The following is a 14,812-nucleotide window of genomic DNA, read 5'->3' as shown; positions in this document are numbered from 1 at the left end:
ACCGTTGCAACGTGCAACCCAATCCAAATATGACACTGTTGCGGCGTGCAACCCGATCCAAATAATATACCTATGGAAGCGTGCCACTCGATCCACACTTAACAATCAAGAAGAAAACACACACATCAAGCCATAACGCTTATACTTACGAAATGTTCGAATATCGACCACAAGCACGCCAAGTGCATAATACAAATCCTAGGGAGACGGATAGTGTCGTATGCTACGAAACCCAAGCACAACCAAGGTGCAATAAATGACTTGCATCTCGAGAGTCATCTTTCTCCCATAATACCACAAGCTACATGGGACCTCAAACCAAATTCTGATCATACCATACTGGGCCAATAACCTTCCAAGGATCTATAATGGCCCCATTCATGACACACACGAGCATCCATCCAATCCGGAACAAACTCTCACAGTCCATAACCAAAGGAATAGAACGCCTGTTAGGCATAAACTCTCACTTTAATGATAGTACCATAATCTCCATACTTGGTTTCAATCTTTTACAATCAAGTGACTAACATGTCACACTTATACAGATTTTCCCGTGGGATACTCTCCCACGACCTTGCGCACCAGGTAGCAAAGTCTGCACATCCATACCACCAACCATTCTAGTTCTGTAAAGCAAATCAAGAATCCGCAAATCCATACACCAAGCCTCTTACACAAAATGCCGTTCTCAGGTGACACTAAAGAAAATGCAGCTTACTTTGAATATCTGAATTCTCCCCTGCTCATCCGAGCTCGTGGCATTCTTGTCAACACCGGACCACAACCTTGATTCCTCAACTTTCAAATTCCTATGCTGCTCACTGCACCCAATCATCCCGCTACGCGATAATACAAGCATTCACCATAACCCTTGAACTACTAGTAGAATAAACACTTCATTTGCTAGAAACCTTTCACTTAGCTCATTACAGAAGAACCAATGCAACACGCAACTGAATTCCCCAACCGCAGAAAATACAAACCTCAAGTCATGATCTAAACCGCCATGACTCATCCGGAATCAATTTACACCGCAAGGCCATTTGAATCAAATACCTCCCAAATCAATCAAGTTATGGTGGTTGACAAGCCCGCGCGTACAACCACAAACCACATGTATAACTTCACACGCTGAAGGAACTGATCTTTGCCACAATCATGCTTATTCAGCCATTACTAACCGACCCAACTTCTTCCAATTTACTCTCGACTTGCCTTATAAATAATAATAGCTCTATTCAAAAACATAACGAACCAAATCTGCACTCATCTCGAGTGACCCGCATCACGATACCACATCGTCTCAATACTCATGAACCATCTCATACTCTCCCTATGCGCACAATAGCATCTCCAACTGGTGCACCCATTCTGCAAGACCTTCCGCGAATCCGAAGCTATTTCTTCCTTTCCTTCAATACTGCACTGCATACCCGATGATAACATAGAACATTCCTAGTCTCGTTCGTAATCCACTGTGAAAACTCGATCCTTAATAGCACAACGGACCCAAAATCCTTAGGTACTGCACTTTAATTCTTGAACCCACTAGGACCGTTGTTGAGAGTCACCCGCTCTGACCTGATCCCGAATATAACCAAATTTCGACGCTATGCTAGCACATGAACACCCTCTCAAAGAAGCAACCAACTGAATTCTTTTCCTTGTACATTACATCCATAAGAAGCATAAACTTTGAGTCTTCCTAAATCCTGCACCTCAATCGATAAGGTGAAGTATATCACACATTCATTGATTTCCTTGCTCGAATTACTCCTGATATTTTCTTTTCTTAGTCATAAATAATCCACCAACGCATCGATAACTAAAACCGAACAAGCAGACAACCACACAATCCAATCGTAGACGGTGGGGCTCCCCCACTTAACTTTAAGCTACCATTACATAAACTAGAACCCACGAGGATTCCTCCTTCTCAATTACCATGATCTCGCACCTTTAACCCGCCAAATTTCTCAAAATCTTTCATCAAACTTCTCATGAACATTCTGAATTATCTGCCAGAATTGCATATTTGACCTTCTGCTGGGTAGTAAGTAGAACTCTTCGCAGAAACTTCATCAGAATCACACAATCGCTAATCTACTCACAGGAGATCACCCACATGTGAAATTCATTACCAACATCTTCCAACGATGTTGCACTGGGTACAACTATCATGAAATGAGTAAACTCTCCTGAGCCCATGCTCACCCACCAGCTGTATAAGTTTGTTCCTTCCCCGTTGACATCAACTGAAAATTCAACAATACCTTCCAGACTCAAGTCATGTTGCATCTGAAACGATAATCAAATATTCACACCCCTCTTCATTTCAAGCAAACTCCTTTCTGCCATATTCAATCTTTCTCCATACAGTAACCACTATTCCAAATAAAATTCGTAGACCAAATCACCTTCCATCGCGATTCCCAAACCGTTCTATATTTTCTTAAGGCACGTGGCTATCCTACCATAGAATCCATATGCTAATCTTCCACTCTTACTTTGGTTAAACCATCTCCTTTAAGCAACTTCGCGACCTTTGTTGTTTATACTTGACCTGCTAGTAATTCAACCACTACGAGACACTTCGCGACCTTTGTTGTTTATACTTGACCTGCTAGTAATTCAACCACTACGAGACACTTCGCTCCATGTCCTTCCTCATACTTCACTGCCCAAATATTACCTCAAATCAAATCCATACATGTAGCACCGAAACTAATGAATTGCTACAAACTCTAAACCTCCTAAAAGATCATCTTTCTCGAGCCATCAACATTAGAAATACCGATTCAATTCTGAACCCCTACACACCGCTATCTCTGACAACCGCTTCTCAGGCACCATTTCACAACACCCTGCCCCGAAGGCAAAAATCAAAGAAGACTATAACACCGACGGACCTTAATGCGTTCCAACAAGGACGACGGCACCACATCACAAATGAGAATTCCACCATACTCAAAAATATCAAGTCTCGTCGTGTCATGCTCTAACCTCGGGAAGCGTGACCGACGCTCAACCGAGGGAACCCGTCTGAGCAAGTCTGTTAGATACTTTCTACCCAATTCACCCATGATCAAGAAAAGACGTGGTTTCATTAATTATACAGTAGGAAGCTCATTCATACAATCTTAAATTGTTTCATTAGACATTGCGCCTTTAAGTCTCAAAATACACATTTCTTATAGTCTGAGTGGAACAAGTGATCAACACAACATATACTTGTTTAACAATCCCAACACCCATATACAACCCACAAAGTATCTACGGAGCCTCTAAAGATACAAAAGAGAGTAAAGATGGCACCGACAATAAGGCCCCAGCTATACCTCAAAACGTGACCATGATATAAACAAAAGGTAGAATACATGACCCCGGAATGAAATGGGGCTCACCGAGTCCGCTGAGAAGAGGATGCCACACTATCTGTTATCAATACTGTCTGCTATGTAACCATCTGCATCCACTTAAAGATGCAGCACCCCCGGCAAAAGGGACGTTAGTACCATAGAATAACACTAGTATGTAAAGTTAAACACCAATTCAATAGAATGAATAATAATACAAGAGGAACAATCAAGAATCCAATAAGGATTCAAATAATATTAAAGCAAGAAGTTAAGGATCATATACGTTTTCAAGTCAATTTCCATATTATTAGGTTGGGTGATCTTTAGCACCAATATTCCACAATTCACAATACCTCTGTATTCTTAAACGGAGTCCGATCTTGTCCCGATCGGCTAGGCCATCTCATTTGAGATATCATCACAATTTCATTATAATTTCTAGCACGGTACCTCCATGTGTGCGGCATGGTGTCCGATCACGGCCCGATCGGCTAGGCCATCTCATTTGAGACATTACCGTAATACCATCGTGTTCTTACATGGAGTCCGATCTCAGCCCGATCGTCTAGGCCATCTCACTTGATACATTACCTTTTTTGGTCAATCATCTCACATCAAACTTCTTTCATATACTTTCAATTCATTGGCACTAGTGATTATGATTACAAAGTCATTCTTAGCACTTGGCCGTATTTCATAATTCCAGTCCCCTTTTCCACCTTCAAATATCATTATCATTATCAACATCAATAGGGCTTCCCATTCAAGACATTAATTCACATATGAGCAATTTAGAAAATCTTAGGCACATTGGGGCCTTTCATACAATTTGGCAAAACAACCTTTATTTCAATCTTGACATGAAGTCTTAATATTCCTAACACATATTTGACATTTTGAACATATTCTCAAAAGGAAAGTTGACATGATGAAGCATTTAGCATAAACATTGAATAAACATCCTTCAACACAACTACATTAGGAAAAGCCAATTCAATAATGATCAAGGACTTACTCCAATTACATGAACACCATGGGATTCGATTCTAAGAAGAAGGGGGTTTAGCCAACATACCTCAATTGAGCCTCTTAAAAGCCTAAGATGTTCTGGACTATTAGCAACTTCAATCTATTTTAGCAATATAACAAAATTGAACCAAAATTAGGAAGATAAACATGGTTTTAGCTCATTTGAGAATATTATCAAACACTAGGTGTGCATCAATATTTTAAGGCTCTTTTATGGAAGATTCTATCATTTTCCAACCACTCTCTACCATTTTTAGCTCACAATCTTCCCACATACTACAAGGATACATGCATGCAAGGTAAGCACTCTCATCCCCATGAATTACCTTACTAATGGCCCATTCTAGTTACACTTTGAAATTAAGAGTTTGGGTGATGGAATCTTACCTCTTAGGAAGAAGACCTAGGTGCCTCTCTTGATAATCTTCAAGATTCTAAGTGAGAATTGAAGAGCAATGCGATGAAGATCACTTCTCCCTCTAGGACCCTCTCTCTCACTCTAAAAATATCAGAAAATATGATCAAAATAGTCCATGGGATGTGTTTTAACGAAATAGGGTCGGGTTTAAATGAAGCTCCGGAAAGGGTTCTGCGGTCGTATATGCGACCGCATAATGGTTATGCGGTCCGCGAAAATGGGTGCCAGAGCTGGAAAGAAACTGACCTGGTCTGCGGTCACTATGCGGCCCGCAGACCTGTTCTGCAGTCGCATAATACACCGCAGAATGGTTCTACAGTCACATAGTGCACCACAGAACCTCCCTCCGAGAAATCCCAAGATGGGATATACGACAAGAATGCGGCCCGCAAAACAGTTATAAGGTCATATAATGGCCGTGAAATTGGGCATCAAAAAATGCCCCAGAAACCTGCCCCACTTTGCGACCAGTCTGCGGGCCGCAGAGTGGTTCTGCGGCCGCAGAATTGGCCGCAGCAATGCTTACTTTTGCCCAAGGACTAAACACTATAGTTTGGTTTCCCTTCCTTTGCTGGAATTAAATGTTGAACCTCTAAATCATGCGCTGAGAAATTCTCCTTTCAAGTCATTCACTGCCCCAACATATTAACAAGTACCCTACCATTACACCAATATTGTGCGATAACAACGCATAGATATCGTAGCAATCCGTGCACAGTATCAAAACCATAGAAAATACAGATACTGAGCTGGTATAAAAGAACATCCTTCCGCAAGGCGACGATAATAGCCTGCCTGAACAAGCAGGGAAAAATATCTTGCACCACGTTTGCAGTACCACTACAACTACTCGACGCCCATTTGATAACAAGCGCTTCATATCGCATAAGATTGAGTAGGAAGAAAATAAAGGCATAAGTATCAAAGGAATCCAACCGCACGATGAGGATTCAAGAAGGGAAGTGCTCCTAACAGTCCTGTAGCCTCTCGAAGATAAGTACAGACGTCTCCGTACCGATCCGCAAGACTCTACTAGACTTGCTCATGACTCGTGAGACCTAAGTGAACCTAACGCTCTGATACCAAGCTATCACGACCCAAAATCCACTATAGGTCGTGATGGCGCCTAACGCCGCCATCAGGCAAGCCAACTGTGATTCACCAATTTGATTACTCATTTTATTACTTTCAAAAACACAAATAAAAAGAAGGTTTACACTTCTAAATCACGAGAACGTACAACATTTGTAATTTATAAAAGAAATAAAAGGCGATAATAATGAACAAAACCCTAAGCATCAACTAGCATAATCCCAAAAATCGGTGTCACAAGCGCATGAGCTTTTCTAAGGAGTACAATAATAATAATGCAACATCTGTCCAGAATGTAAATAGACAGGATAAAACACACAGTATGATGGAGAGTCGGTGGACTGCGATAGCCTAGATTGCAGCTCACATAAAGTCCCCTCAATAGGTGGGCCTACGTGCTAAGATGATCGCCAAGTGAACCTGTCAGATCCTGCACATTTAGTGCATAAGTGCAGCATGAGTGCGTAAATCAATGCGTACCCAGTAAGTATCTAGCCTAACCCCGGAAAAGTAGTAATGAGGGGTCGACTTCGACACTTACTAGGGGTCCAATAAAATAATATAATAATTCATAACAGATATGGAGTGCACATCGATAATGGGGTAAATCTGCAAATTTCATAATCTTCCAAATATTTCCTTTAAAATATAAATTTCTCGAACTTGCATTCTATCTTAACAGCTCAAATGAGGCCAAGTGTCAATATCAAATAAATAAGGAATACCATAAAAATTTCGGGCATTAGTGGAAGGTTCATCTCGTGAATATTCGGACTACTAGCGATATAACGCACGATTCTGCCGAGGTCGTTCGACCCGATCCAGAATAATGTGTACACTGCTGAGGGTCGAGCGGCACGAACCATAGATGCATCTATTATACTGCCAAGGCACTCGGCCCGATCCAAAAGAAATGGAGAAAGTTATCGAATTACGAGACACTTGTTTACAATACAGTACATGAGCACATATCGAATATAATCTTTACCGTTTCTCAAATAACTCGCCCATAACTCAAAGTGTTAAGGCTCGACCTATTATACATATATTTATTTCTAAATCAAATTTAGTTATAACATTAATTAATTAAGCCAGTAAAACGAGTTTAAATAATTCAATTATTACAAGATAAAGTCCTAAGTCTATCCGGACATAAACATGCTTAAGCTGCGTATAGACTCTCGTCACCTCGTGTGTACGTAGCACCCACAACTAGTTGCACATACTAATAAATATCACCTAGAGGGTAGTTTCCCCCTCACAAGGTTTGACATAAGACTTACCTCGCTCTGTACTTCTATAACCGGCTCCAACTCCACTCAACTACCTCAACCCGATGCCCGTCTCTTCAAAACTAGTCAAACAGCGTACAAACCAATCAAACTATACCCCAATACATATAATTTAACAATTTATAATGGTTCCCAGCTTCGCTCAAAAGCCAACAAAGTCAACCCTCCGGCCCACGCACCCAGATTCCGAAATTTTTTGAAGATAAACTTTATCCATAACACCACGAACTCAAATATATAATTCATTCCTAATTCCATATCCAATTTCGTGGTCAAATTTCAAAAATACCAAATTTTAGGTTTTCTACCAAAACCCCACAATTTCTACTAATTCCCATGTTTAAATCCTTATAGAGTCCATGTAGTTAACTTACAATAGGTGGGAATAACTTACCTTGTCATAGATGATGAAAACCTTAACTTGAAGCTCTCCAAAAATCGCCCAAACCAAGAGAGAAAATGAGTGAAATGAGCAAACCCCGATATTTAAACAATCTACCCAGCCGACTTTCCGCACCTGCGGAACACCAGTCGCACTTGCGGCTCCGCACCTACGGAAAAATCCATCGCATGAGCGGTTCCCCCAAGCCAGGCAAATCTGCTTATGCGAACCAATTTTCATTCCTGCGCGACCGCTTCTGCGGTCCCCCACACGCACATGCGCTCCCGCACGTGCGGGATATCTTCCGCTTCTGTGACCTAGCTGCCTCTCTCATTTTCTGCTTCTGCAGAACACCCTTAGCATCTGCGGGCTCGTAGATGCGGAAATAGCCTCGTATCTGCGGCCACCCCAACTCAGTCCAATTGTCACTTCTACAGCCACAAACCCGCACCTGCGGGCTTGCACCTACGGTCCTCAACACGCAGGTGCGATTGCACCAGATCCCAGCTGCCTCAGCACCTCTTCCAAGTCCAAACAAGATCCGTTTCAAATCCGATCCGCACCGACGTCCCCAGGACCTTGACCAAATATACCAACGCGTCCCAAAACACATTACAAACTTAGTCGAGGCCTCAAATCATACCAAACAATGTCAAAAATACAAATCGACGGCCAAAACCTTTCTTTTAACTTTTTAACCTTCAAACTTCAACGAACGTGTCCGAACCATACCAAAATATTCCATAATGACGCCAAACTTTATGTACAAGTCACAAATTATGATACGAACCTATTCCAAGGCTTAGAACTCCAAACGGACATCGATAACATAAAAATTCACTTCAAACTAAACTTATAAAATTCTAAAACTTTCAAAAATGCCAACTTTTCATAATAAGCGTCGAATTACTCCCGGGTGATCCGATACTCAACCCGAACATATTCCCAAGTCCGAAATCATCTTACAAACCTATCGAAACCTTCAAATCTAGGTCGTTAACTCAAAAGTGCAACCTTAGCAAGTTCTTCCAACTTAAAGCTTCCGAAATTATAATTTTCCTCCCAAATCAACTTCGAACTTCCCGAAGTTCAATTCCGACCACATGTACAAGTCATAATACCTCAAACTATCGAACGATGCGCTAGAGCTTAAAACGACCGATAGGGTCGTTACATTATATATATATATATATATATATATATATATATATATATATATATATATATATATATATATAGTTTTTGTAACGACCTGACTGGTCGTTTTGCTTTCTAGAATCCCGTTCCCCTAAATAAAACTTCTCGTACATGCTTTTACTGATTTATGACTTGTGGGGACGGTTGGTTCGGGATTTGGAAGAGTTTGGATTGAAATCGGAACACTTGGTTCCTTAAGATTGGCTTGAAAGGCCAAGTTTGACTTCGGTCAATATTTTGAGTAAACGACCTCGGAATCGGGATTTGACAGTTTCAATAGTTTTATATGATGATTTCAGACTTGGGCGTATGTTCGTATCAGGTTTTGGATGACCCGGGAGCGTTTCGGCGCCTAATAGTGAAAGTTAGTTCTTGAAGGTTTTGAAGTTCTTTAAATTTGGTTTGGAGCAGGTTTTGGTGTTATCGAGGTCCAAACGGAAATATGAGACCGGGAATAGTTCTGTAATATTATTTAAGACTTGCACGCAAAGTTTGGTGTTATTTCGAGTAGTGTAAGTACGTTTCGGCGCATTGGAAGTAAATTGAAGAACTTGAAGTTCTTAAGTTTGATTCAATTAGTTTTAGGCTGTGATTCTTAGTTTTAATATTGTTTTGGGCATACCGAGAGTTTGGGCGAGTCCGTTTCCTGATTTCAAACTTGTTGACATGTTCGAACGGGGCCCCGGGGGGGAGGGGGGGAGAGAGGAGGGGGCCGAGTGTCAATCGGACAAGGCTCGGACCAAATTGGAACTTGGAAGCCAAAGCTGAAGCTCCAGCTGCTGTCATAATCGCACCTGCACTTGGTCAGCTGCAGGTGCGAGCCCCATGATCGCAAATGTGTCCCAGCATAGGCTGCCCAGCCATCGCAGAAGTGGAGAAGGACCGCACCTGCGAAAGCACAGGTGCAAAGGCAAGCATCGCAGGAGCGGGCAGTGTCGCAGATGCGCGTCATTTGTCGCTGATGCGTAGCCGCAGGTGTGATCATCTGGGCGCAGAAGCGAGATGAGGTAGCCTGGCTTTGGTCCGCACCTGCGTGAGTTTGTCCACAGAAGCGGAATCGCAGGTGCGCCAATTGAACCGCAAGTGCGAAAATCGCTAAGGGCAGTGATGTTTTAAATCAGGGTTTGAGCACTTTTGCTCACTTCTTACTCTTCTTGGGGGCGATTTTGGAGCTGGTTAGAGAGGGGATTTCCATCAACTAGTTGAGGTAAGTAATTTTTATCAAATGTGAGTTAAATACATGATTTATGGGTAGGTTATAACATGTAAATTAGTGAAAATTATGGGTTTAGATGAAAACCTAGGTTTTTGATTAAAAAAAATGAGATTTAACCACGAAATTCGTTATGAAATTTAGTAAAAATCATACATTTATGTCCCTAAGGTTATGGGTAACAACTTTCTTTAAAACGTTCCGGAATACGGGCACAAGGGCCCGGGAGTAAATTTTAGGAATCTTGCAATTTAGGTTGAGTAATCTCTTAAATGGTGAAATTATGAACTTTCGAGCATAGATTGATTAGTTTATGTAATGTTTTACTAGTTTTGAGTTGTTTGGCGTCAAATTTGGAGGTTTGAGTGCGTTCTTGAATTGGGAAGTAGGCTTTGAGACGAAGTAAGTCTCCTTTCTAACCTTGTAAGAGGGTATTAACCTCATAGGTGAATTAAATAAATGTTTGTACCTAATTGTGGGGGCTACGTACGTACGAGGTGACGAGAGTCCATACGTAGCTACTATTATGCTATTGTCCGGGTGGTTTAGGACCCGTATCATGCTATACTTGGAATGTTTGTGTCCTTAGTTGCTAATATAATCACTTAGTCATGATAGAAATTGATAAAAGAATTTTATAAGGTTGAATTCACTTACTTGAAGGTTTGTATGACATACTTGACTGTAAATGAGAAACTTGTGTTTTCTTGAAAATATTTGTTATTTGTGGATCGGGCAGAGCGCCTCGGTAGTAAATAGATACATCTATGGTTCGCTCCGTTTGACCCTCCGACAGTGCATAGTTTAAATATTTTTGTTGGATCGGGCCGTACGACCTCGGCATAATTGCGCATGCTAATTATTTAGAAATTCTCCATGATTTATTCTGTTTAAATGCCTTGAAATGAAAGCTGCTAAATAGTATTACTGAAATTTATGTTATAATTATGAAAGAAGGACTTATCACTTCCTGTTGTTGAACTGACAGTATCATTCATGATATCCATGCTTAGCATAGTACTTTAACTATATTATTATTAGCCTAGTAAGTGTCAAGTCGACCCCTCGTCACTACTTCTTCGAGGTTAGGCGGGATACTTACTGGGTATATATTGTTTATGTACTCATACTATACTTCTGTACTTAATTGTACAGGATCTGAGGCTGGTGCATCTAGTTACCCGCCCGGCACGCATACCTGATCTTGGACCGAGACTTCACGGTGAGCTGCCCCTTCTTATCCGTTCAGCAGCATGCCGGAGTTTTTCTTTTTTTTTATCTGTCTATTCTGTTTTAGACAATAGGATAGTCATCTTTTGTATATTCTACTAGTTGCCCACACACTTGTGACATCAGATCTTGACACGTATTAGTAGACTTTATTTTTGGGTTGTAATTCAATAGTTATAACTGTTTTTAAATGTTTTCGTTTGTTTGCCTTAAAAATCCTTTATTTATCAAATGCTTTAAATGTAGTAAAGCTAAATGTTGGAATTGCTTAATAAACAAAAAAAAATGGGAAATCACTAAGTTGTACACTATTGGCTTGTCCAGCAACGGTGCTGGATGCCATCACGGCCTGACATGGAGTTGGGTTGTGATAGTTTTTCCATGTGATACATATGTATAGTGGCGAAATGGTCACAAAGGTGGTAAACTGATCACCTTTCGTCGAAAAATTACATTGTGTATATAGGTAAAATATTACGTTTTAGAGGTATATAACACATATTGAACATCCTTTGTCGGGAATATATTTTCACTTCTTTCAAATTTGAATACCCTTGGGAAAATTCCTAACTTCTTCACCGCATATGTAGTTCTTTTAAGGTTCAACTTGCCACATGAATATAGGCACAAAATTTCTTTACGTTTATAAAGTCATGTGCATATTCTAATGCCAATGATCTAATTTATTGAATTTGAAGATTTGCTGGTAATATATGTCAAAGTTTATACATGTTACCACTTACCAGTGATATATATGTTCTTGTTTCAAGCAAATTTGTTCTTGTTTCAAGCAAATTTTAAAAAACCCAGCAGCATATACAATAAGAATACAGTCCTTGCAATAATTTAACTTTGATGGGAATCAACATTGACATGTTAAAGGTAGCCAAATCCTTTTCTAATTCAAAGTTTTAATTTCTATTGGGATACCTTTTCTTTTTTGGATTCTTTCGAACATACACATATTAGTTTAATTTTCTTTCGCTTAATTATGAATCTTGCTAGAGTGACGGTTTGAGCATAAACTCTCTAAATATCGAGTGAAAAGGAATTAGTTATAGCATTGAGTCCATCCCATGTCTCTTAAAAATTGGTGAAAGTCAATTTCTTCACCATCTTAGTGGGTAGGGGTGTACATATGCCGGATTGGTTCGAATTTTTTAATTACCAAATCAAACCAATTGTCTCGAATTTTTAAATCTATAAACCAAACCAAACCAACAAAAGTCGGGTCTTTCAATCTCGATTTTTCTCGGGTTTTTCAGATTTTTTCCGAGAAAATCTTCATAGCATAAAATATATAATGTGTGCTATAATATTTCTTAGGTCCTAGCAGGTGTGATGACCCAATATATCATCTTTAATTTTTAATATTCATTTATGTGTTCTGATTCTTCGAATAGCACATTTCAACATTCCTCGACTTGTATGCACAATCCGTATATTTTTCCGAAAAGTTCTTATGTGAAAAATTAATTAAAATGTGAAATAGTGCTTTAAAACTCACTTAAGTTGACTTCTGTCAATATTTTGATCAAACGGACCCGGATCAGTGTTCTAATGATTCTAATAGCTTTGTATGGTAATTTTGGACTTAGGAGCATATCCGGAAAATTATTTGGAAGTCCGTAGTTAAATTAGGCTTGAAATGGCTAAAATAGAAATTTAAGTTTGGAAGTTTGACCGGGGAGTTGTCTTTTTGATATCGGGGTCAGAATCTGATTCTGAAAATTTGAATAGGTCTGTTATGTCATTTATGACTTGCATGCAAAATCTGAGGTCAAGCGGACTTGATTTGATAGGATTCGGCATCGAATATAGAAGTTCAAAATTCTTAAGTTTCATTAAGCTTGAATTGGGGTATGATTCGTGATTTTAGCATTGTTTGATGTGATTTAAGGTTTCGACTAAGTTCGTATGATGTTTTAGGACTTGTTGGTGTATTTAGTTGAGGCTCCGGGGGCTTCGGGTGTGTTTCGGGGTAGTTTCGAACCAAGTTTGGTTGAGTTGCTGCGCTGGTTGCTCGTACTGATGTTGTTCTTCGCGAACACAAAGGAACTCATGCGTTCGCGAAGAGGAAATTTGGACTGGTCCATTTTGTACTTCGCATTCGCGACTGAGGGCATGCGTTCGCGAAGGTTCGAGGGGCAAGCCTACGCATTCACGATTGGGGCCTCGCGTTCGCGTAAGGGAAAGTCGGCCTGGGTGATTTTGGTCTTCGCGTTCGCAGTGGAGAGGACGCGTTCGTGATTGAGCCGCTTGTGAAGCATCTCGTTCGCTATGCTAGGCTTGCATTCGCGTAAGAGAAATTCTAGGCTGCGCAAAAATGTGCTTCGCGAACGCGAGGAAGCTTCCGCATTCGCGAAGAAGAAAAGCCTAGGCAGTGAGTTTAAATTCTGAAAATTCTATTTTTACCGATTTGGAGCTCGGGGAGAGGTGATTTTCGGGAGATGTTCAAGGGAAGTAACGAGCTAAGTGTTCTTAACTCAATTTTGGTCAAATTACCTGAATATATCACTATTTTTAGCATTTGATTGGTGATTTAAGTTGGAGAATTTTAAAAACGCTCTTGGTTAAATTTGAAGATTTAATGGCCGAAATATTATCGGAATTTAGTAATTTTGGTATGGTTGGACTCGTGGTTCAATGGGCTTTCATATTTTATAACTTTTGTCGGGATCCGAGACATGGGCTCCCCTGGCGATTATTGAGTGAATTTCAGATTTTTATCGAAAAATTTAATATTTTCACATAGAATTGGTTTCTATAATCCGTATTGAGTATATTGAATTGTTTGTGACTAGATTCGAGGCATTCAGACACCAATTCGCGAGGTAAAGGTTTATTGGAATCTGGAGTTGGTTGCAAATCGAGGTAAGTGTCGTGGTTAACCTTGACTTGAGGGAATAAAACCCTTGAATTATTTGTTAAGTGAATTTCATGTGTAATGACGTATAGGCGAGGTGACGAGTGCCTATACGTCGTCAAATTGATTGTTTGTATATTTATCTAAAAATCATAAATTATTTTAAATCATGAATTGATTATTATATTAATTATTTCTCTCATATTCCTTGTCCAATATTATGTCTTGAATTCATGCTATAATTGCTACATGCTTATTTGAATTATGTGTCTTAATTGCTACTTGACATTTAGCATATTAAATATTAAATTGCTTATTTTCTCCATGATTTCCACAATTAATTGCTACTTGTCATTACTTGTTTCCTAAATAAATCATAATTTTTGTATGCCTTGTTGCCTAATAATTTCTTATTAAATGTGATATTTATTGGAGTATTTTTACATTTAAGAATTGTTAAATTATATTGTTGGAGCGGGTTGTACGCCGTAACGGATTTATGTTAAGTTTATATTGTTGGAGCAGGTTGCACGCCGCAACGGATTTATGTTAAGTTTATATTGTTGGAGCGGGTTGCACGCCGCAACGGATTTATTGAAAGTTTATATTGTTGGAGCGGGTTGCACACTGCAACGGATTTATTGAAAGTTTATATTGTTGGAGCGGGTTGCACACTGCAACGGATTAAATTGAAAGATTATATTGTTGGATCGGGTTGCACGCCGCAACAG

This window comes from Nicotiana tabacum, chromosome 12 (assembly GCF_000715075.1).
Source record: "Nicotiana tabacum cultivar K326 chromosome 12, ASM71507v2, whole genome shotgun sequence".
Taxonomy (NCBI): domain Eukaryota; kingdom Viridiplantae; phylum Streptophyta; class Magnoliopsida; order Solanales; family Solanaceae; genus Nicotiana; species Nicotiana tabacum.
Note: the sequence above shows the minus strand (reverse complement) of the source record.